The 23,978-nt window shown below is 44.0% G+C and overlaps 7 pseudogenes; all 7 read right to left on the bottom strand.

The window, feature by feature from the left end:
* Window positions 1-1,197: 1,197 nt before the first annotated feature.
* Window positions 1,198-1,315, bottom strand: LOC145390145 (5S ribosomal RNA; annotated as a pseudogene).
* Window positions 1,316-4,751: 3,436 nt separating this feature from the next.
* LOC145390144 (5S ribosomal RNA) lies at window positions 4,752-4,869 on the bottom strand (annotated as a pseudogene).
* A 3,441-nt stretch (window positions 4,870-8,310) lies between these two features.
* Window positions 8,311-8,428, bottom strand: LOC145390151 (5S ribosomal RNA; annotated as a pseudogene).
* A 3,436-nt stretch (window positions 8,429-11,864) lies between these two features.
* Window positions 11,865-11,982, bottom strand: LOC145390150 (5S ribosomal RNA; annotated as a pseudogene).
* Window positions 11,983-15,420: 3,438 nt separating this feature from the next.
* On the bottom strand, window positions 15,421-15,538 carry LOC145390149 (5S ribosomal RNA; annotated as a pseudogene).
* Window positions 15,539-18,979: 3,441 nt separating this feature from the next.
* LOC145390148 (5S ribosomal RNA) lies at window positions 18,980-19,097 on the bottom strand (annotated as a pseudogene).
* Window positions 19,098-22,539: 3,442 nt separating this feature from the next.
* LOC145390142 (5S ribosomal RNA) lies at window positions 22,540-22,657 on the bottom strand (annotated as a pseudogene).
* Between the last annotated feature and the right edge of the window lie 1,321 nt (window positions 22,658-23,978).

Below are 23,978 nucleotides of genomic sequence, written 5' to 3'. Positions count from 1 at the left end.
AAAAATTATTTATTCTGTGAAAACCCTCTAGTCTCTGTTCTTCTCAGCAAAGCACTGAGCATCTTAATTTTTCTGTCAGTTCCTGTTTAAAGCATCTGTCACACGTGATATCACTTTGGATATACTTGTTGACTGATGAATACCACTCTCCAACAACACTGAAAATTCCCCTGGGTTGCCAAAAATTGTTGCGTAGGCAAGAATGGCATGGGAGTGTAGCGTGACACTCCCAGTATGAGGCTCAAGTTCTGTTAAAAGAAGGAATTTGCTCCTGGGGAGGCAATATTGTCTCAATGCATGTTCATCATTTGTGTTATGGGGGTTCAGTGGATCCAGGAAACCTCCATTCCCTTCTCAAAGCACGATCTAGTTCACAGGCAACCATCAACTCCGTACCGAGATAAACAATAACAAGTTTGGTCCGGTTTGTGCTATAGAGAATATCAAATCGGAGTTACTTTATTTACGGGTCTCAATACAGTAAGGCTGCTCCGACCCAGCCTCAGCGGCTGAGGCGGCCTTACCGAGGCTTACCCTCCTGTACGTGCTTCGTGCATGGGCCTTAGCGACCTACGGCCTTAAACTACCCGACTTAAGGCCATGTGTAGCCTTAAGGCCGTTTGTGCATCCGGGCCCTGGACCAGACACCATCACGTACGGTATGATCCAGCATCTTAATCAGGACAACCTGATTAAGATGTTAGCATTGTACAATGAGTTTTGGGCGTCTCGAATGTTCCCAAACTCATGGCACTTTGCGCACGTCATACCTATACCCAAAGAGGCTGGTCGTCTTATGAATCCCACTTCATTTCGTCCTATTGTGTTGACTTCTTGTCTATGTAAGATCATGGAACGTATGGTAAACAATAAGCTTCTTTTTGTTTAAGAGTCGAAGAATTTGTTAAATGATCAACAACGTGGCTTCCGTAAATACAGAAGTTCACTAGATCATTTAATGAATTTGGAGCATTGTATTGCAGAGGCATTTGCCAATAAAGAATTCATGATAGGGGTGTTCTTGGACATCCATAAAGCCTATGACATGACATGGCGACACGGTATACTAATGAAGCTCTATTCATTCATTCATTGCCAGACGCCATATATCCCAAACGGGGTGGCCAACGGCTTAGAGTTAATTGTTTTACAGGGAGGGGCACTAATCCTCCACCAACCCCACCTGACACATAGGGATGCCAACAGCATCTGGTGTTCCCAGGCGGTCACCCATCCAAGTACTAACCAGACCCAACGTTGCTTAACTTCGCTGATCGGACGGGAAGCGGTGTACTCAACGTGGTAAGCTCTATGCTTATGGTTTAAGAGGAAATTTGCCTATTTTTATTTCAAATTTCTTGAGGGACAGGACTTCGTCTGTCAAATTGCCCCATAACGTAACATCGGATATATTTATCCAGGAAAACGGGGTGCTGCAGTGAAGTGTGCTTAGTCCTTCTTTATTTAGTATTATGATCAATGATATTCTGTCATCAGCTCCCATCCTGAGGAATCTTAAATACTCGCTCTATGCTGACAATTGTGCAATATGGCACTCTTCCCGTAATGCACAATTTTCGGCTGGGCTGATTCAAGCAGCCCTTGACTCCGTCCACCAATGGGCCTTGCAGTGGGGATTTAAGTTTTCCGTCCGTAAGTGTGCCGCTGTAGTCTTCACTAATCGTAACGTACCTAATTTGTGCTTAACTTTGGATAATCAGGCAGTACCTTTTCAAAATTCTGTAAAGTTTTTAGGAATACATTTTGATCGTAGAATGAATTTTAAACTTCACTTTAATACTTTGCTTGCTCGTTGTGAGAAACCGTTAAATGTCCTCAAGTACCTAGCGGGTACTACCTGGGGTGCCGACAGAAAATCTTTATTAATGGTGTATAAGTCACTTATTCGATCGAAGCTAGACTATGGTGTACAGGTGTATGGCTTGGCATCCGATGCCACGCTGAAAGGATTGGATGTGCTACAGAATAAATGTTTGCGAATGTGTCTTGGAGCAGTCCGGTGTACCCGTGTAGCTCGTATGGAAGTGGAGGTGAATGTGCCTCCCCTCCGTATTCGCCGTGACCACCTGTTCTTATCGTATGGCATACGAACATATAGGAAAAGTAATATCGGCAATGTGGCCTGTACCCCCTCCGTCAATACCACCACCTTATGCGGAAGGTGTGTTGGCCACTTGCCGTTCGCCTCCACTTACTAACTCAGGAGCTTGGTGTGGACCCCAGTGACTGTGACAAGTTGGTGCTTAAAAATATAGCGCCTTGGGAGCCACCCGGTTTTACAGTGGATATATAATGGCTCCCAGCACCAAAGGCCAAGGTGCGGGAGACGGAAGTCCACCACTTGTTTCGTAACATCATCATGCGTCACTTGGGGTCCCATCAATTGTACACCGGCGGCTCCAAGTCGAGTGAATGTGTGGGTGCAAGTGTGTGGTTGACTGAATGTGCACTTAGGTATCGGTTGCCGACTTATACATCTGTATTTACCTCCGAACTTTTTGCTACTGACAAAGCCATAGACTATGCTCTCAATTCTAGGCATGACTCATTTGTCATATTTTCAGATTCAAAATCAGCCATTCAGGCAATTGATCTTGTACTACGGACTCTCACGAGATCCAGGGCCGCATCGTTAATAAGTTCCATTTATGCAACAAGTCATTCACGCTGATCTGGGTGCCTGGTCATTGTCGCATCTACGGCAATGAAATAAGCTTATTTCATACCTTGCCAAAAAATGCAAGACATTCTGTCGAATACCTGGGCGATCTATACAATACCTTATTTTCACAGAATGCCGGTAACATTAACACAACAGTCAAGGATAAGCAAGTGAAGTACCAGTAATTAATTGAAAACAATGTAGGGTGCAATGAAAAGCACTCCAGCATTACACCCACTCAACCTTTAAAACATTAGTAAGATGGAAGGGTTTAGGAGTAAAGAAACAAAACAGCAATATGAACGGGAACTTATTATGTTTGCCATGTTTTACCTAACCATTGTCTAACTTCACACAAAGTAATCAGCAACCACAGTTACCTAGCAGAAAACTGTCACCATAGACACCTTGGTTCACATCTCTGGTGGAGGATAGAATTAGCCCAGATATAGGCAGCGTGATTATTGCCAGGATATCTGTATTTACAGCTCATTATCATTTTGTTGCTGTCACAACTTGCACGTCCAGTGAATGGAACCCATTACAACTGACAAATACATGTTCTTTGTGATCTGGGGCCTTAATTGGTATGAGAGTTCAATCCATTGCTCCAAGCACTTTAGGAAGTTAACAATGAAGAATTATCACCAACCCATAATATGGCTGCATGGCAAAACAGACGTAGAGGGAAAATAAAGACCATAAGAAACATGCAAACATCAAGAAAAGGGGGTAGGACAGAAGACAGAAGAGGACAGTTAGGAATGAAGGACTGAAGACAAATAGGTTCCTCCTTAGTTGCCCTTTAAAAGCAGGGATACTGGGGATGTGTTCTTTCCCTCCCTTCTCATGGGGGACCCAAGCACTTTAGAAAAATTATTTATTCTGTGAAAACCCTCTAGTCTCTGTTCTTCTCAGCAAAGCACTGAGCATCTTAATTTTTCTGTCAGTTCCTGTTTAAAGCATCTGTCACACGTGATATCACTTTGGATATACTTGTTGACTGATGAATACCACTCTCCAACAACACTGAAAATTCCCCTGGGTTGCCAAAAATTGTTGCGTAGGCAAGAATGGCATGGGAGTGTAGCGTGACACTCCCAGTATGAGGCTCAAGTTCTGTTAAAAGAAGGAATTTGCTCCTGGGGAGGCAATATTGTCTCAATGCATGTTCATCATTTGTGTTATGGGGGTTCAGTGGATCCAGGAAACCTCCATTCCCTTCTCAAAGCACGATCTAGTTCACAGGCAACCATCAACTCCGTACCGAGATAAACAATAACAAGTTTGGTCCGGTTTGTGCTATAGAGAATATCAAATCGGAGTTACTTTATTTACGGGTCTCAATACAGTAAGGCTGCTCCGACCCAGCCTCAGCGGCTGAGGCGGCCTTACCGAGGCTTACCCTCCTGTACGTGCTTCGTGCATGGGCCTTAGCGACCTACGGCCTTAAACTACCCGACTTAAGGCCATGTGTAGCCTTAAGGCCGTTTGTGCATCCGGGCCCTGGACCAGACACCATCACGTACGGTATGATCCAGCATCTTAATCAGGACAACCTGATTAAGATGTTAGCATTGTACAATGAGTTTTGGGCGTCTCGAATGTTCCCAAACTCATGGCACTTTGCGCACGTCATACCTATACCCAAAGAGGCTGGTCGTCTTATGAATCCCACTTCATTTCGTCCTATTGTGTTGACTTCTTGTCTATGTAAGATCATGGAACGTATGGTAAACAATAAGCTTCTTTTTGTTTAAGAGTCGAAGAATTTGTTAAATGATCAACAACGTGGCTTCCGTAAATACAGAAGTTCACTAGATCATTTAATGAATTTGGAGCATTGTATTGCAGAGGCATTTGCCAATAAAGAATTCATGATAGGGGTGTTCTTGGACATCCATAAAGCCTATGACATGACATGGCGACACGGTATACTAATGAAGCTCTATTCATTCATTCATTGCCAGACGCCATATATCCCAAACGGGGTGGCCAACGGCTTAGAGTTAATTGTTTTACAGGGAGGGGCACTAATCCTCCACCAACCCCACCTGACACATAGGGATGCCAACAGCATCTGGTGTTCCCAGGCGGTCACCCATCCAAGTACTAACCAGACCCAACGTTGCTTAACTTCGCTGATCGGACGGGAAGCGGTGTACTCAACGTGGTAAGCTCTATGCTTATGGTTTAAGAGGAAATTTGCCTATTTTTATTTCAAATTTCTTGAGGGACAGGACTTCGTCTGTCAAATTGCCCCATAACGTAACATCGGATATATTTATCCAGGAAAACGGGGTGCTGCAGTGAAGTGTGCTTAGTCCTTCTTTATTTAGTATTATGATCAATGATATTCTGTCATCAGCTCCCATCCTGAGGAATCTTAAATACTCGCTCTATGCTGACAATTGTGCAATATGGCACTCTTCCCGTAATGCACAATTTTCGGCTGGGCTGATTCAAGCAGCCCTTGACTCCGTCCACCAATGGGCCTTGCAGTGGGGATTTAAGTTTTCCGTCCGTAAGTGTGCCGCTGTAGTCTTCACTAATCGTAACGTACCTAATTTGTGCTTAACTTTGGATAATCAGGCAGTACCTTTTCAAAATTCTGTAAAGTTTTTAGGAATACATTTTGATCGTAGAATGAATTTTAAACTTCACTTTAATACTTTGCTTGCTCGTTGTGAGAAACCGTTAAATGTCCTCAAGTAGCCTACCTAGCGGGTACTACCTGGGGTGCCGACAGAAAATCTTTATTAATGGTGTATAAGTCACTTATTCGATCGAAGCTAGACTATGGTGTACAGGTGTATGGCTTGGCATCCGATGCCACGCTGAAAGGATTGGATGTGCTACAGAATAAATGTTTGCGAATGTGTCTTGGAGCAGTCCGGTGTACCCGTGTAGCTCGTATGGAAGTGGAGGTGAATGTGCCTCCCCTCCGTATTCGCCGTGACCACCTGTTCTTATCGTATGGCATACGAACATATAGGAAAAGTAATATCGGCAATGTGGCCTGTACCCCCCTCCGTCAATACCACCACCTTATGCGGAAGGTGTGTTGGCCACTTGCCGTTCGCCTCCACTTACTAACTCAGGAGCTTGGTGTGGACCCCAGTGACTGTGACAAGTTGGTGCTTAAAAATATAGCGCCTTGGGAGCCACCCGGTTTTACAGTGGATATATAATGGCTCCCAGCACCAAAGGCCAAGGTGCGGGAGACGGAAGTCCACCACTTGTTTCGTAACATCATCATGCGTCACTTGGGGTCCCATCAATTGTACACCGGCGGCTCCAAGTCGAGTGAATGTGTGGGTGCAAGTGTGTGGTTGACTGAATGTGCACTTAGGTATCGGTTGCCGACTTATACATCTGTATTTACCTCCGAACTTTTTGCTACTGACAAAGCCATAGACTATGCTCTCAATTCTAGGCATGACTCATTTGTCATATTTTCAGATTCAAAATCAGCCATTCAGGCAATTGATCTTGTACTACGGACTCTCACGAGATCCAGGGCCGCATCGTTAATAAGTTCCATTTATGCAACAAGTCATTCACGCTGATCTGGGTGCCTGGTCATTGTCGCATCTACGGCAATGAAATAAGCTTATTTCATACCTTGCCAAAAAATGCAAGACATTCTGTCGAATACCTGGGCGATCTATACAATACCTTATTTTCACAGAATGCCGGTAACATTAACACAACAGTCAAGGATAAGCAAGTGAAGTACCAGTAATTAATTGAAAACAATGTAGGGTGCAATGAAAAGCACTCCAGCATTACACCCACTCAACCTTTAAAACATTAGTAAGATGGAAGGGTTTAGGAGTAAAGAAACAAAACAGCAATATGAACGGGAACTTATTATGTTTGCCATGTTTTACCTAACCATTGTCTAACTTCACACAAAGTAATCAGCAACCACAGTTACCTAGCAGAAAACTGTCACCATAGACACCTTGGTTCACATCTCTGGTGGAGGATAGAATTAGCCCAGATATAGGCAGCGTGATTATTGCCAGGATATCTGTATTTACAGCTCATTATCATTTTGTTGCTGTCACAACTTGCACGTCCAGTGAATGGAACCCATTACAACTGACAAATACATGTTCTTTGTGATCTGGGGCCTTAATTGGTATGAGAGTTCAATCCATTGCTCCAAGCACTTTAGGAAGTTAACAATGAAGAATTATCACCAACCCATAATATGGCTGCATGGCAAAACAGACGTAGAGGGAAAATAAAGACCATAAGAAACATGCAAACATCAAGAAAAGGGGGTAGGACAGAAGACAGAAGAGGACAGTTAGGAATGAAGGACTGAAGACAAATAGGTTCCTCCTTAGTTGCCCTTTAAAAGCAGGGATACTGGGGATGTGTTCTTTCCCTCCCTTCTCATGGGGGACCCAAGCACTTTAGAAAAATTATTTATTCTGTGAAAACCCTCTAGTCTCTGTTCTTCTCAGCAAAGCACTGAGCATCTTAATTTTTCTGTCAGTTCCTGTTTAAAGCATCTGTCACACGTGATATCACTTTGGATATACTTGTTGACTGATGAATACCACTCTCCAACAACACTGAAAATTCCCCTGGGTTGCCAAAAATTGTTGCGTAGGCAAGAATGGCATGGGAGTGTAGCGTGACACTCCCAGTATGAGGCTCAAGTTCTGTTAAAAGAAGGAATTTGCTCCTGGGGAGGCAATATTGTCTCAATGCATGTTCATCATTTGTGTTATGGGGGTTCAGTGGATCCAGGAAACCTCCATTCCCTTCTCAAAGCACGATCTAGTTCACAGGCAACCATCAACTCCGTACCGAGATAAACAATAACAAGTTTGGTCCGGTTTGTGCTATAGAGAATATCAAATCGGAGTTACTTTATTTACGGGTCTCAATACAGTAAGGCTGCTCCGACCCAGCCTCAGCGGCTGAGGCGGCCTTACCGAGGCTTACCCTCCTGTACGTGCTTCGTGCATGGGCCTTAGCGACCTACGGCCTTAAACTACCCGACTTAAGGCCATGTGTAGCCTTAAGGCCGTTTGTGCATCCGGGCCCTGGACCAGACACCATCACGTACGGTATGATCCAGCATCTTAATCAGGACAACCTGATTAAGATGTTAGCATTGTACAATGAGTTTTGGGCGTCTCGAATGTTCCCAAACTCATGGCACTTTGCGCACGTCATACCTATACCCAAAGAGGCTGGTCGTCTTATGAATCCCACTTCATTTCGTCCTATTGTGTTGACTTCTTGTCTATGTAAGATCATGGAACGTATGGTAAACAATAAGCTTCTTTTGTTTAAGAGTCGAAGAATTTGTTAAATGATCAACAACGTGGCTTCCGTAAATACAGAAGTTCACTAGATCATTTAATGAATTTGGAGCATTGTATTGCAGAGGCATTTGCCAATAAAGAATTCATGATAGGGGTGTTCTTGGACATCCATAAAGCCTATGACATGACATGGCGACACGGTATACTAATGAAGCTCTATTCATTCATTCATTGCCAGACGCCATATATCCCAAACGGGGTGGCCAACGGCTTAGAGTTAATTGTTTTACAGGGAGGGGCACTAATCCTCCACCAACCCCACCTGACACATAGGGATGCCAACAGCATCTGGTGTTCCCAGGCGGTCACCCATCCAAGTACTAACCAGACCCAACGTTGCTTAACTTCGCTGATCGGACGGGAAGCGGTGTACTCAACGTGGTAAGCTCTATGCTTATGGTTTAAGAGGAAATTTGCCTATTTTTATTTCAAATTTCTTGAGGGACAGGACTTCGTCTGTCAAATTGCCCCATAACGTAACATCGGATATATTTATCCAGGAAAACGGGGTGCTGCAGTGAAGTGTGCTTAGTCCTTCTTTATTTAGTATTATGATCAATGATATTCTGTCATCAGCTCCCATCCTGAGGAATCTTAAATACTCGCTCTATGCTGACAATTGTGCAATATGGCACTCTTCCCGTAATGCACAATTTTCGGCTGGGCTGATTCAAGCAGCCCTTGACTCCGTCCACCAATGGGCCTTGCAGTGGGGATTTAAGTTTTCCGTCCGTAAGTGTGCCGCTGTAGTCTTCACTAATCGTAACGTACCTAATTTGTGCTTAACTTTGGATAATCAGGCAGTACCTTTTCAAAATTCTGTAAAGTTTTTAGGAATACATTTTGATCGTAGAATGAATTTTAAACTTCACTTTAATACTTTGCTTGCTCGTTGTGAGAAACCGTTAAATGTCCTCAGCCTACCTAGCGGGTACTACCTGGGGTGCCGACAGAAAATCTTTATTAATGGTGTATAAGTCACTTATTCGATCGAAGCTAGACTATGGTGTACAGGTGTATGGCTTGGCATCCGATGCCACGCTGAAAGGATTGGATGTGCTACAGAATAAATGTTTGCGAATGTGTCTTGGAGCAGTCCGGTGTACCCGTGTAGCTCGTATGGAAGTGGAGGTGAATGTGCCTCCAATCCGTATACGCCGTGACCACCTGTGCTGATCGAATGGCATACGAACATATAGGAAAAGTAATATCGGCAATGTGGCCTGTAACCCCCTCCGTCAATACCACCACCTTATGCGGAAGGTGTGTTGGCCACTTGCCGTTCGCCTCCACTTACTAACTCAGGAGCTTGGTGTGGACCCCAGTGACTGTGACAAGTTGGTGCTTAAAAATATAGCGCCTTGGGAGCCACCCGGTTTTACAGTGGATATATAATGGCTCCCAGCACCAAAGGCCAAGGTGCGGGAGACGGAAGTCCACCACTTGTTTCGTAACATCATCATGCGTCACTTGGGGTCCCATCAATTGTACACCGGCGGCTCCAAGTCGAGTGAATGTGTGGGTGCAAGTGTGTGGTTGACTGAATGTGCACTTAGGTATCGGTTGCCGACTTATACATCTGTATTTACCTCCGAACTTTTTGCTACTGACAAAGCCATAGACTATGCTCTCAATTCTAGGCATGACTCATTTGTCATATTTTCAGATTCAAAATCAGCCATTCAGGCAATTGATCTTGTACTACGGACTCTCACGAGATCCAGGGCCGCATCGTTAATAAGTTCCATTTATGCAACAAGTCATTCACGCTGATCTGGGTGCCTGGTCATTGTCGCATCTACGGCAATGAAATAAGCTTATTTCATACCTTGCCAAAAATGCAAGACATTCTGTCGAATACCTGGGCGATCTATACAATACCTTATTTTCACAGAATGCCGGTAACATTAACACAACAGTCAAGGATAAGCAAGTGAAGTACCAGTAATTAATTGAAAACAATGTAGGGTGCAATGAAAAGCACTCCAGCATTACACCCACTCAACCTTTAAAACATTAGTAAGATGGAAGGGTTTAGGAGTAAAGAAACAAAACAGCAATATGAACGGGAACTTATTATGTTTGCCATGTTTTACCTAACCATTGTCTAACTTCACACAAAGTAATCAGCAACCACAGTTACCTAGCAGAAAACTGTCACCATAGACACCTTGGTTCACATCTCTGGTGGAGGATAGAATTAGCCCAGATATAGGCAGCGTGATTATTGCCAGGATATCTGTATTTACAGCTCATTATCATTTTGTTGCTGTCACAACTTGCACGTCCAGTGAATGGAACCCATTACAACTGACAAATACATGTTCTTTGTGATCTGGGGCCTTAATTGGTATGAGAGTTCAATCCATTGCTCCAAGCACTTTAGGAAGTTAACAATGAAGAATTATCACCAACCCATAATATGGCTGCATGGCAAAACAGACGTAGAGGGAAAATAAAGACCATAAGAAACATGCAAACATCAAGAAAAGGGGGTAGGACAGAAGACAGAAGAGGACAGTTAGGAATGAAGGACTGAAGACAAATAGGTTCCTCCTTAGTTGCCCTTTAAAAGCAGGGATACTGGGGATGTGTTCTTTCCCTCCCTTCTCATGGGGGACCCAAGCACTTTAGAAAAATTATTTATTCTGTGAAAACCCTCTAGTCTCTGTTCTTCTCAGCAAAGCACTGAGCATCTTAATTTTTCTGTCAGTTCCTGTTTAAAGCATCTGTCACACGTGATATCACTTTGGATATACTTGTTGACTGATGAATACCACTCTCCAACAACACTGAAAATTCCCTGGGTTGCCAAAAATTGTTGCGTAGGCAAGAATGGCATGGGAGTGTAGCGTGACACTCCCAGTATGAGGCTCAAGTTCTGTTAAAAGAAGGAATTTGCTCCTGGGGAGGCAATATTGTCTCAATGCATGTTCATCATTTGTGTTATGGGGGTTCAGTGGATCCAGGAAACCTCCATTCCCTTCTCAAAGCACGATCTAGTTCACAGGCAACCATCAACTCCGTACCGAGATAAACAATAACAAGTTTGGTCCGGTTTGTGCTATAGAGAATATCAAATCGGAGTTACTTTATTTACGGGTCTCAATACAGTAAGGCTGCTCCGACCCAGCCTCAGCGGCTGAGGCGGCCTTACCGAGGCTTACCCTCCTGTACGTGCTTCGTGCATGGGCCTTAGCGACCTACGGCCTTAAACTACCCGACTTAAGGCCATGTGTAGCCTTAAGGCCGTTTGTGCATCCGGGCCCTGGACCAGACACCATCACGTACGGTATGATCCAGCATCTTAATCAGGACAACCTGATTAAGATGTTAGCATTGTACAATGAGTTTTGGGCGTCTCGAATGTTCCCAAACTCATGGCACTTTGCGCACGTCATACCTATACCCAAAGAGGCTGGTCGTCTTATGAATCCCACTTCATTTCGTCCTATTGTGTTGACTTCTTGTCTATGTAAGATCATGGAACGTATGGTAAACAATAAGCTTCTTTTTGTTTAAGAGTCGAAGAATTTGTTAAATGATCAACAACGTGGCTTCCGTAAATACAGAAGTTCACTAGATCATTTAATGAATTTGGAGCATTGTATTGCAGAGGCATTTGCCAATAAAGAATTCATGATAGGGGTGTTCTTGGACATCCATAAAGCCTATGACATGACATGGCGACACGGTATACTAATGAAGCTCTATTCATTCATTCATTGCCAGACGCCATATATCCCAAACGGGGTGGCCAACGGCTTAGAGTTAATTGTTTTACAGGGAGGGGCACTAATCCTCCACCAACCCCACCTGACACATAGGGATGCCAACAGCATCTGGTGTTCCCAGGCGGTCACCCATCCAAGTACTAACCAGACCCAACGTTGCTTAACTTCGCTGATCGGACGGGAAGCGGTGTACTCAACGTGGTAAGCTCTATGCTTATGGTTTAAGAGGAAATTTGCCTATTTTTATTTCAAATTTCTTGAGGGACAGGACTTCGTCTGTCAAATTGCCCCATAACGTAACATCGGATATATTTATCCAGGAAAACGGGGTGCTGCAGTGAAGTGTGCTTAGTCCTTCTTTATTTAGTATTATGATCAATGATATTCTGTCATCAGCTCCCATCCTGAGGAATCTTAAATACTCGCTCTATGCTGACAATTGTGCAATATGGCACTCTTCCCGTAATGCACAATTTTCGGCTGGGCTGATTCAAGCAGCCCTTGACTCCGTCCACCAATGGGCCTTGCAGTGGGGATTTAAGTTTTCCGTCCGTAAGTGTGCCGCTGTAGTCTTCACTAATCGTAACGTACCTAATTTGTGCTTAACTTTGGATAATCAGGCAGTACCTTTTCAAAATTCTGTAAAGTTTTTAGGAATACATTTTGATCGTAGAATGAATTTTAAACTTCACTTTAATACTTTGCTTGCTCGTTGTGAGAAACCGTTAAATGTCCTCAAGCCTACCTAGCGGGTACTACCTGGGGTGCCGACAGAAAATCTTTATTAATGGTGTATAAGTCACTTATTCGATCGAAGCTAGACTATGGTGTACAGGTGTATGGCTTGGCATCCGATGCCACGCTGAAAGGATTGGATGTGCTACAGAATAAATGTTTGCGAATGTGTCTTGGAGCAGTCCGGTGTACCCGTGTAGCTCGTATGGAAGTGGAGGTGAATGTGCCTCCCCTCCGTATTCGCCGTGACCACCTGTTCTTATCGTATGGCATACGAACATATAGGAAAAGTAATATCGGCAATGTGGCCTGTACCCCCTCCGTCAATACCACCACCTTATGCGGAAGGTGTGTTGGCCACTTGCCGTTCGCCTCCACTTACTAACTCAGGAGCTTGGTGTGGACCCCAGTGACTGTGACAAGTTGGTGCTTAAAAATATAGCGCCTTGGGAGCCACCCGGTTTTACAGTGGATATATAATGGCTCCCAGCACCAAAGGCCAAGGTGCGGGAGACGGAAGTCCACCACTTGTTTCGTAACATCATCATGCGTCACTTGGGGTCCCATCAATTGTACACCGGCGGCTCCAAGTCGAGTGAATGTGTGGGTGCAAGTGTGTGGTTGACTGAATGTGCACTTAGGTATCGGTTGCCGACTTATACATCTGTATTTACCTCCGAACTTTTTGCTACTGACAAAGCCATAGACTATGCTCTCAATTCTAGGCATGACTCATTTGTCATATTTTCAGATTCAAAATCAGCCATTCAGGCAATTGATCTTGTACTACGGACTCTCACGAGATCCAGGGCCGCATCGTTAATAAGTTCCATTTATGCAACAAGTCATTCACGCTGATCTGGGTGCCTGGTCATTGTCGCATCTACGGCAATGAAATAAGCTTATTTCATACCTTGCCAAAAAATGCAAGACATTCTGTCGAATACCTGGGCGATCTATACAATACCTTATTTTCACAGAATGCCGGTAACATTAACACAACAGTCAAGGATAAGCAAGTGAAGTACCAGTAATTAATTGAAAACAATGTAGGGTGCAATGAAAAGCACTCCAGCATTACACCCACTCAACCTTTAAAACATTAGTAAGATGGAAGGGTTTAGGAGTAAAGAAACAAAACAGCAATATGAACGGGAACTTATTATGTTTGCCATGTTTTACCTAACCATTGTCTAACTTCACACAAAGTAATCAGCAACCACAGTTACCTAGCAGAAAACTGTCACCATAGACACCTTGGTTCACATCTCTGGTGGAGGATAGAATTAGCCCAGATATAGGCAGCGTGATTATTGCCAGGATATCTGTATTTACAGCTCATTATCATTTTGTTGCTGTCACAACTTGCACGTCCAGTGAATGGAACCCATTACAACTGACAAATACATGTTCTTTGTGATCTGGGGCCTTAATTGGTATGAGAGTTCAATCCATTGCTCCAAGCACTTTAGGAAGTTAACAATGAAGAATTATCACCAACCCATAATATGGCTGCATGGCAAAACAGACGTAGAGGGAAAATAAAGACCATAAGAAACATGCAAACATCAAGAAAAGGGGGTAGGACAGAAGACAGAAGAGGACAGTTAGGAATGAAGGACTGAAGACAAATAGGTTCCTCCTTAGTTGCCCTTTAAAAGCAGGGATACTGGGGATGTGTTCTTTCCCTCCCTTCTCATGGGGGACCCAAGCACTTTAGAAAAATTATTTATTCTGTGAAAACCCTCTAGTCTCTGTTCTTCTCAGCAAAGCACTGAGCATCTTAATTTTTCTGTCAGTTCCTGTTTAAAGCATCTGTCACACGTGATATCACTTTGGATATACTTGTTGACTGATGAATACCACTCTCCAACAACACTGAAAATTCCCCTGGGTTGCCAAAAATTGTTGCGTAGGCAAGAATGGCATGGGAGTGTAGCGTGACACTCCCAGTATGAGGCTCAAGTTCTGTTAAAAGAAGGAATTTGCTCCTGGGGAGGCAATATTGTCTCAATGCATGTTCATCATTTGTGTTATGGGGGTTCAGTGGATCCAGGAAACCTCCATTCCCTTCTCAAAGCACGATCTAGTTCACAGGCAACCATCAACTCCGTACCGAGATAAACAATAACAAGTTTGGTCCGGTTTGTGCTATAGAGAATATCAAATCGGAGTTACTTTATTTACGGGTCTCAATACAGTAAGGCTGCTCCGACCCAGCCTCAGCGGCTGAGGCGGCCTTACCGAGGCTTACCCTCCTGTACGTGCTTCGTGCATGGGCCTTAGCGACCTACGGCCTTAAACTACCCGACTTAAGGCCATGTGTAGCCTTAAGGCCGTTTGTGCATCCGGGCCCTGGACCAGACACCATCACGTACGGTATGATCCAGCATCTTAATCAGGACAACCTGATTAAGATGTTAGCATTGTACAATGAGTTTTGGGCGTCTCGAATGTTCCCAAACTCATGGCACTTTGCGCACGTCATACCTATACCCAAAGAGGCTGGTCGTCTTATGAATCCCACTTCATTTCGTCCTATTGTGTTGACTTCTTGTCTATGTAAGATCATGGAACGTATGGTAAACAATAAGCTTCTTTTTGTTTAAGAGTCGAAGAATTTGTTAAATGATCAACAACGTGGCTTCCGTAAATACAGAAGTTCACTAGATCATTTAATGAATTTGGAGCATTGTATTGCAGAGGCATTTGCCAATAAAGAATTCATGATAGGGGTGTTCTTGGACATCCATAAAGCCTATGACATGACATGGCGACACGGTATACTAATGAAGCTCTATTCATTCATTCATTGCCAGACGCCATATATCCCAAACGGGGTGGCCAACGGCTTAGAGTTAATTGTTTTACAGGGAGGGGCACTAATCCTCCACCAACCCCACCTGACACATAGGGATGCCAACAGCATCTGGTGTTCCCAGGCGGTCACCCATCCAAGTACTAACCAGACCCAACGTTGCTTAACTTCGCTGATCGGACGGGAAGCGGTGTACTCAACGTGGTAAGCTCTATGCTTATGGTTTAAGAGGAAATTTGCCTATTTTTATTTCAAATTTCTTGAGGGACAGGACTTCGTCTGTCAAATTGCCCCATAACGTAACATCGGATATATTTATCCAGGAAAACGGGGTGCTGCAGTGAAGTGTGCTTAGTCCTTCTTTATTTAGTATTATGATCAATGATATTCTGTCATCAGCTCCCATCCTGAGGAATCTTAAATACTCGCTCTATGCTGACAATTGTGCAATATGGCACTCTTCCCGTAATGCACAATTTTCGGCTGGGCTGATTCAAGCAGCCCTTGACTCCGTCCACCAATGGGCCTTGCAGTGGGGATTTAAGTTTTCCGTCCGTAAGTGTGCCGCTGTAGTCTTCACTAATCGTAACGTACCTAATTTGTGCTTAACTTTGGATAATCAGGCAGTACCTTTTCAAAATTCTGTAAAGTTTTTAGGAATACATTTTGATCGTAGAATGAATTTTAAACTTCACTTTAATACTTTGCTTGCTCGTTGTGAGAAACCGTTAAATGTCCTCAAGTAGCCTACCTAGCGGGTACTACCTGGGGTGCCGACAGAAAATCTTTATTAATGGTGTATAAGTCACTTATTCGATCGAAGCTAGACTATGGTGTACAGGTGTATGGCTTGGCATCCGATGCCACGCTGAAAGGATTGGATGTGCTACAGAATAAATGTTTGCGAATGTGTCTTGGAGCAGTCCGGTGTACCCGTGTAGCTCGTATGGAAGTGGAGGTGAATGTGCCTCCCCTCCGTATTCGCCGTGACCACCTGTTCTTATCGTATGGCATACGAACATATAGGAAAAGTAATATCGGCAATGTGGCCTGTACCCCCCTCCGTCAATACCACCACCTTATGCGGAAGGTGTGTTGGCCACTTGCCGTTCGCCTCCACTTACTAACTCAGGAGCTTGGTGTGGACCCCAGTGACTGTGACAAGTTGGTGCTTAAAAATATAGCGCCTTGGGAGCCACCCGGTTTTACAGTGGATATATAATGGCTCCCAGCACCAAAGGCCAAGGTGCGGAGACGGAAGTCCACCACTTGTTTCGTAACATCATCATGCGTCACTTGGGGTCCCATCAATTGTACACCGGCGGCTCCAAGTCGAGTGAATGTGTGGGTGCAAGTGTGTGGTTGACTGAATGTGCACTTAGGTATCGGTTGCCGACTTATACATCTGTATTTACCTCCGAACTTTTTGCTACTGACAAAGCCATAGACTATGCTCTCAATTCTAGGCATGACTCATTTGTCATATTTTCAGATTCAAAATCAGCCATTCAGGCAATTGATCTTGTACTACGGACTCTCACGAGATCCAGGGCCGCATCGTTAATAAGTTCCATTTATGCAACAAGTCATTCACGCTGATCTGGGTGCCTGGTCATTGTCGCATCTACGGCAATGAAATAAGCTTATTTCATACCTTGCCAAAAAATGCAAGACATTCTGTCGAATACCTGGGCGATCTATACAATACCTTATTTTCACAGAATGCCGGTAACATTAACACAACAGTCAAGGATAAGCAAGTGAAGTACCAGTAATTAATTGAAAACAATGTAGGGTGCAATGAAAAGCACTCCAGCATTACACCCACTCAACCTTTAAAACATTAGTAAGATGGAAGGGTTTAGGAGTAAAGAAACAAAACAGCAATATGAACGGGAACTTATTATGTTTGCCATGTTTTACCTAACCATTGTCTAACTTCACACAAAGTAATCAGCAACCACAGTTACCTAGCAGAAAACTGTCACCATAGACACCTTGGTTCACATCTCTGGTGGAGGATAGAATTAGCCCAGATATAGGCAGCGTGATTATTGCCAGGATATCTGTATTTACAGCTCATTATCATTTTGTTGCTGTCACAACTTGCACGTCCAGTGAATGGAACCCATTACAACTGACAAATACATGTTCTTTGTGATCTGGGGCCTTAATTGGTATGAGAGTTCAATCCATTGCTCCAAGCACTTTAGGAAGTTAACAATGAAGAATTATCACCAACCCATAATATGGCTGCATGGCAAAACAGACGTAGAGGGAAAATAAAGACCATAAGAAACATGCAAACATCAAGAAAAGGGGGTAGGACAGAAGACAGAAGAGGACAGTTAGGAATGAAGGACTGAAGACAAATAGGTTCCTCCTTAGTTGCCCTTTAAAAGCAGGGATACTGGGGATGTGTTCTTTCCCTCCCTTCTCATGGGGGACCCAAGCACTTTAGAAAAATTATTTATTCTGTGAAAACCCTCTAGTCTCTGTTCTTCTCAGCAAAGCACTGAGCATCTTAATTTTTCTGTCAGTTCCTGTTTAAAGCATCTGTCACACGTGATATCACTTTGGATATACTTGTTGACTGATGAATACCACTCTCCAACAACACTGAAAATTCCCCTGGGTTGCCAAAAATTGTTGCGTAGGCAAGAATGGCATGGGAGTGTAGCGTGACACTCCCAGTATGAGGCTCAAGTTCTGTTAAAAGAAGGAATTTGCTCCTGGGGAGGCAATATTGTCTCAATGCATGTTCATCATTTGTGTTATGGGGGTTCAGTGGATCCAGGAAACCTCCATTCCCTTCTCAAAGCACGATCTAGTTCACAGGCAACCATCAACTCCGTACCGAGATAAACAATAACAAGTTTGGTCCGGTTTGTGCTATAGAGAATATCAAATCGGAGTTACTTTATTTACGGGTCTCAATACAGTAAGGCTGCTCCGACCCAGCCTCAGCGGCTGAGGCGGCCTTACCGAGGCTTACCCTCCTGTACGTGCTTCGTGCATGGGCCTTAGCGACCTACGGCCTTAAACTACCCGACTTAAGGCCATGTGTAGCCTTAAGGCCGTTTGTGCATCCGGGCCCTGGACCAGACACCATCACGTACGGTATGATCCAGCATCTTAATCAGGACAACCTGATTAAGATGTTAGCATTGTACAATGAGTTTTGGGCGTCTCGAATGTTCCCAAACTCATGGCACTTTGCGCACGTCATACCTATACCCAAAGAGGCTGGTCGTCTTATGAATCCCACTTCATTTCGTCCTATTGTGTTGACTTCTTGTCTATGTAAGATCATGGAACGTATGGTAAACAATAAGCTTCTTTTTGTTTAAGAGTCGAAGAATTTGTTAAATGATCAACAACGTGGCTTCCGTAAATACAGAAGTTCACTAGATCATTTAATGAATTTGGAGCATTGTATTGCAGAGGCATTTGCCAATAAAGAATTCATGATAGGGGTGTTCTTGGACATCCATAAAGCCTATGACATGACATGGCGACACGGTATACTAATGAAGCTCTATTCATTCATTCATTGCCAGACGCCATATATCCCAAACGGGGTGGCCAACGGCTTAGAGTTAATTGTTTTACAGGGAGGGGCACTAATCCTCCACCAACCCCACCTGACACATAGGGATGCCAACAGCATCTGGTGTTCCCAGGCGGTCACCCATCCAAGTACTAACCAGACCCAACGTTGCTTAACTTCGCTGATCGGACGGGAAGCGGTGTACTCAACGTGGTAAGCTCTATGCTTATGGTTTAAGAGGAAATTTGCCTATTTTTATTTCAAATTTCTTGAGGGACAGGACTTCGTCTGTCAAATTGCCCCATAACGTAACATCGGATATATTTATCCAGGAAAACGGGGTGCTGCAGTGAAGTGTGCTTAGTCCTTCTTTATTTAGTATTATGATCAATGATATTCTGTCATCAGCTCCCATCCTGAGGAATCTTAAATACTCGCTCTATGCTGACAATTGTGCAATATGGCACTCTTCCCGTAATGCACAATTTTCGGCTGGGCTGATTCAAGCAGCCCTTGACTCCGTCCACCAATGGGCCTTGCAGTGGGGATTTAAGTTTTCCGTCCGTAAGTGTGCCGCTGTAGTCTTCACTAATCGTAACGTACCTAATTTGTGCTTAACTTTGGATAATCAGGCAGTACCTTTTCAAAATTCTGTAAAGTTTTTAGGAATACATTTTGATCGTAGAATGAATTTTAAACTTCACTTTAATACTTTGCTTGCTCGTTGTGAGAAACCGTTAAATGTCCTCAAGTAGCCTACCTAGCGGGTACTACCTGGGGTGCCGACAGAAAATCTTTATTAATGGTGTATAAGTCACTTATTCGATCGAAGCTAGACTATGGTGTACAGGTGTATGGCTTGGCATCCGATGCCACGCTGAAAGGATTGGATGTGCTACAGAATAAATGTTTGCGAATGTGTCTTGGAGCAGTCCGGTGTACCCGTGTAGCTCGTATGGAAGTGGAGGTGAATGTGCCTCCCCTCCGTATTCGCCGTGACCACCTGTTCTTATCGTATGGCATACGAACATATAGGAAAAGTAATATCGGCAATGTGGCCTGTACCCCCCTCCGTCAATACCACCACCTTATGCGGAAGGTGTGTTGGCCACTTGCCGTTCGCCTCCACTTACTAACTCAGGAGCTTGGTGTGGACCCCAGTGACTGTGACAAGTTGGTGCTTAAAAATATAGCGCCTTGGGAGCCACCCGGTTTTACAGTGGATATATAATGGCTCCCAGCACCAAAGGCCAAGGTGCGGGAGACGGAAGTCCACCACTTGTTTCGTAACATCATCATGCGTCACTTGGGGTCCCATCAATTGTACACCGGCGGCTCCAAGTCGAGTGAATGTGTGGGTGCAAGTGTGTGGTTGACTGAATGTGCACTTAGGTATCGGTTGCCGACTTATACATCTGTATTTACCTCCGAACTTTTTGCTACTGACAAAGCCATAGACTATGCTCTCAATTCTAGGCATGACTCATTTGTCATATTTTCAGATTCAAAATCAGCCATTCAGGCAATTGATCTTGTACTACGGACTCTCACGAGATCCAGGGCCGCATCGTTAATAAGTTCCATTTATGCAACAAGTCATTCACGCTGATCTGGGTGCCTGGTCATTGTCGCATCTACGGCAATGAAATAAGCTTATTTCATACCTTGCCAAAAAATGCAAGACATTCTGTCGAATACCTGGGCGATCTATACAATACCTTATTTTCACAGAATGCCGGTAACATTAACACAACAGTCAAGGATAAGCAAGTGAAGTACCAGTAATTAATTGAAAACAATGTAGGGTGCAATGAAAAGCACTCCAGCATTACACCCACTCAACCTTTAAAACATTAGTAAGATGGAAGGGTTTAGGAGTAAAGAAACAAAACAGCAATATGAACGGGAACTTATTATGTTTGCCATGTTTTACCTAACCATTGTCTAACTTCACACAAAGTAATCAGCAACCACAGTTACCTAGCAGAAAACTGTCACCATAGACACCTTGGTTCACATCTCTGGTGGAGGATAGAATTAGCCCAGATATAGGCAGCGTGATTATTGCCAGGATATCTGTATTTACAGCTCATTATCATTTTGTTGCTGTCACAACTTGCACGTCCAGTGAATGGAACCCATTACAACTGACAAATACATGTTCTTTGTGATCTGGGGCCTTAATTGGTATGAGAGTTCAATCCATTGCTCCAAGCACTTTAGGAAGTTAACAATGAAGAATTATCACCAACCCATAATATGGCTGCATGGCAAAACAGACGTAGAGGGAAAATAAAGACCATAAGAAACATGCAAACATCAAGAAAAGGGGGTAGGACAGAAGACAGAAGAGGACAGTTAGGAATGAAGGACTGAAGACAAATAGGTTCCTCCTTAGTTGCCCTTTAAAAGCAGGGATACTGGGGATGTGTTCTTTCCCTCCCTTCTCATGGGGGACCCAAGCACTTTAGAAAAATTATTTATTCTGTGAAAACCCTCTAGTCTCTGTTCTTCTCAGCAAAGCACTGAGCATCTTAATTTTTCTGTCAGTTCCTGTTTAAAGCATCTGTCACACGTGATATCACTTTGGATATACTTGTTGACTGATGAATACCACTCTCCAACAACACTGAAAATTCCCCTGGGTTGCCAAAAATTGTTGCGTAGGCAAGAATGGCATGGGAGTGTAGCGTGACACTCCCAGTATGAGGCTCAAGTTCTGTTAAAAGAAGGAATTTGCTCCTGGGGAGGCAATATTGTCTCAATGCATGTTCATCATTTGTGTTATGGGGGTTCAGTGGATCCAGGAAACCTCCATTCCCTTCTCAAAGCACGATCTAGTTCACAGGCAACCATCAACTCCGTACCGAGATAAACAATAACAAGTTTGGTCCGGTTTGTGCTATAGAGAATATCAAATCGGAGTTACTTTATTTACGGGTCTCAATACAGTAAGGCTGCTCCGACCCAGCCTCAGCGGCTGAGGCGGCCTTACCGAGGCTTACCCTCCTGTACGTGCTTCGTGCATGGGCCTTAGCGACCTACGGCCTTAAACTACCCGACTTAAGGCCATGTGTAGCCTTAAGGCCGTTTGTGCATCCGGGCCCTGGACCAGACACCATCACGTACGGTATGATCCAGCATCTTAATCAGGACAACCTGATTAAGATGTTAGCATTGTACAATGAGTTTTGGGCGTCTCGAATGTTCCCAAACTCATGGCACTTTGCGCACGTCATACCTATACCCAAAGAGGCTGGTCGTCTTATGAATCCCACTTCATTTCGTCCTATTGTGTTGACTTCTTGTCTATGTAAGATCATGGAACGTATGGTAAACAATAAGCTTCTTTTTGTTTAAGAGTCGAAGAATTTGTTAAATGATCAACAACGTGGCTTCCGTAAATACAGAAGTTCACTAGATCATTTAATGAATTTGGAGCATTGTATTGCAGAGGCATTTGCCAATAAAGAATTCATGATAGGGGTGTTCTTGGACATCCATAAAGCCTATGACATGACATGGCGACACGGTATACTAATGAAGCTCTATTCATTCATTCATTGCCAGACGCCATATATCCCAAACGGGGTGGCCAACGGCTTAGAGTTAATTGTTTTACAGGGAGGGGCACTAATCCTCCACCAACCCCACCTGACACATAGGGATGCCAACAGCATCTGGTGTTCCCAGGCGGTCACCCATCCAAGTACTAACCAGACCCAACGTTGCTTAACTTCGCTGATCGGACGGGAAGCGGTGTACTCAACGTGGTAAGCTCTATGCTTATGGTTTAAGAGGAAATTTTTCCTATTTTTATTTCAAATTTCTTTAGGGACTGGACTTCGTCTGTCAAATTGCCCCATAACGTAACATCGGATATATTGATACAGGAAAACGGGGGTGCTGCAGTGAAGTGTGCTTAGTCCTTCTTTATTTAGTATTATGATCAATGATATTCTGTCATCAGCTCCCATCCTGAGGAATCTTAAATACTCGCTCTATGCTGACAATTGTGCAATATGGCACTCTTCCCGTAATGCACAATTTTCGGCTGGGCTGATTCAAGCAGCCCTTGACTCCGTCCACCAATGGGCCTTGCAGTGGGGATTTAAGTTTTCCGTCCGTAAGTGTGCCGCTGTAGTCTTCACTAATCGTAACGTACCTAATTTGTGCTTAACTTTGGATAATCAGGCAGTACCTTTTCAAAATTCTGTAAAGTTTTTAGGAATACATTTTGATCGTAGAATGAATTTTAAACTTCACTTTAATACTTTGCTTGCTCGTTGTGAGAAACCGTTAAATGTCCTCAAGTAGCCTACCTAGCGGGTACTACCTGGGGTGCCGACAGAAAATCTTTATTAATGGTGTATAAGTCACTTATTCGATCGAAGCTAGACTATGGTGTACAGGTGTATGGCTTGGCATCCGATGCCACGCTGAAAGGATTGGATGTGCTACAGAATAAATGTTTGCGAATGTGTCTTGGAGCAGATCCGGTGTACCACGTGTAGCTCAAGTGTATGGAAGTGGAGGTGAATGTGCCTCCCCTCCGTATTCGCCGTGACCACCTGTTGCTTATCGTTATGGCATACGAACATATAGGAAAAGTAATATCGGCAATGTGGCCTGTACCCCCCTCCCGTCCAATACCACCACCTTATGCGGAAGGTGTGTTGGCCACTTGCCGTTCGCCTCCACTTACTAACTCAGGAGACTTGGTGTGGACCCCAGTGACTGTGACAAGTTGGTGCTTAAAAAGCCATAAGCGCCTTGGGAGCCACCCGGTTTACAGTGGATATATAATGGCTCCCAGCACCAAAGGCCAAAGGTGCGGGAGACGGAAGTCCACCACTTGTTTCGTAACATCATCATGCGTCACTTGGGGTCCCATCAATTGTACACCGGCGGCTCCAAGTCAGAGTGAATGTGTGGGTGCAAGTGTGTGGTTGACTGAATGTGCACTTAGGGTATCGGTTTGCCGACTTATACATCTGTATTTACCTCCGAACTTTTGCTACCTGACAAAGCCATAGACTATGCTCTCAATTCTAGGCATGACTCATTTGTCATATTTTCAGATTCAAAATCAGCCATTCAGGCAATT

Source organism: Coenobita brevimanus, unplaced genomic scaffold, assembly GCF_032717465.1.
Source record: "Coenobita brevimanus isolate Jiangsu-jjx unplaced genomic scaffold, ASM3271746v2 jjx.HiC_scaffold_2912, whole genome shotgun sequence".
Classification (NCBI taxonomy): domain Eukaryota; kingdom Metazoa; phylum Arthropoda; class Malacostraca; order Decapoda; family Coenobitidae; genus Coenobita; species Coenobita brevimanus.
The sequence above is the reverse complement of the archived record's forward strand: the minus strand, read 5'-3'. Positions and strand labels throughout refer to the sequence as shown.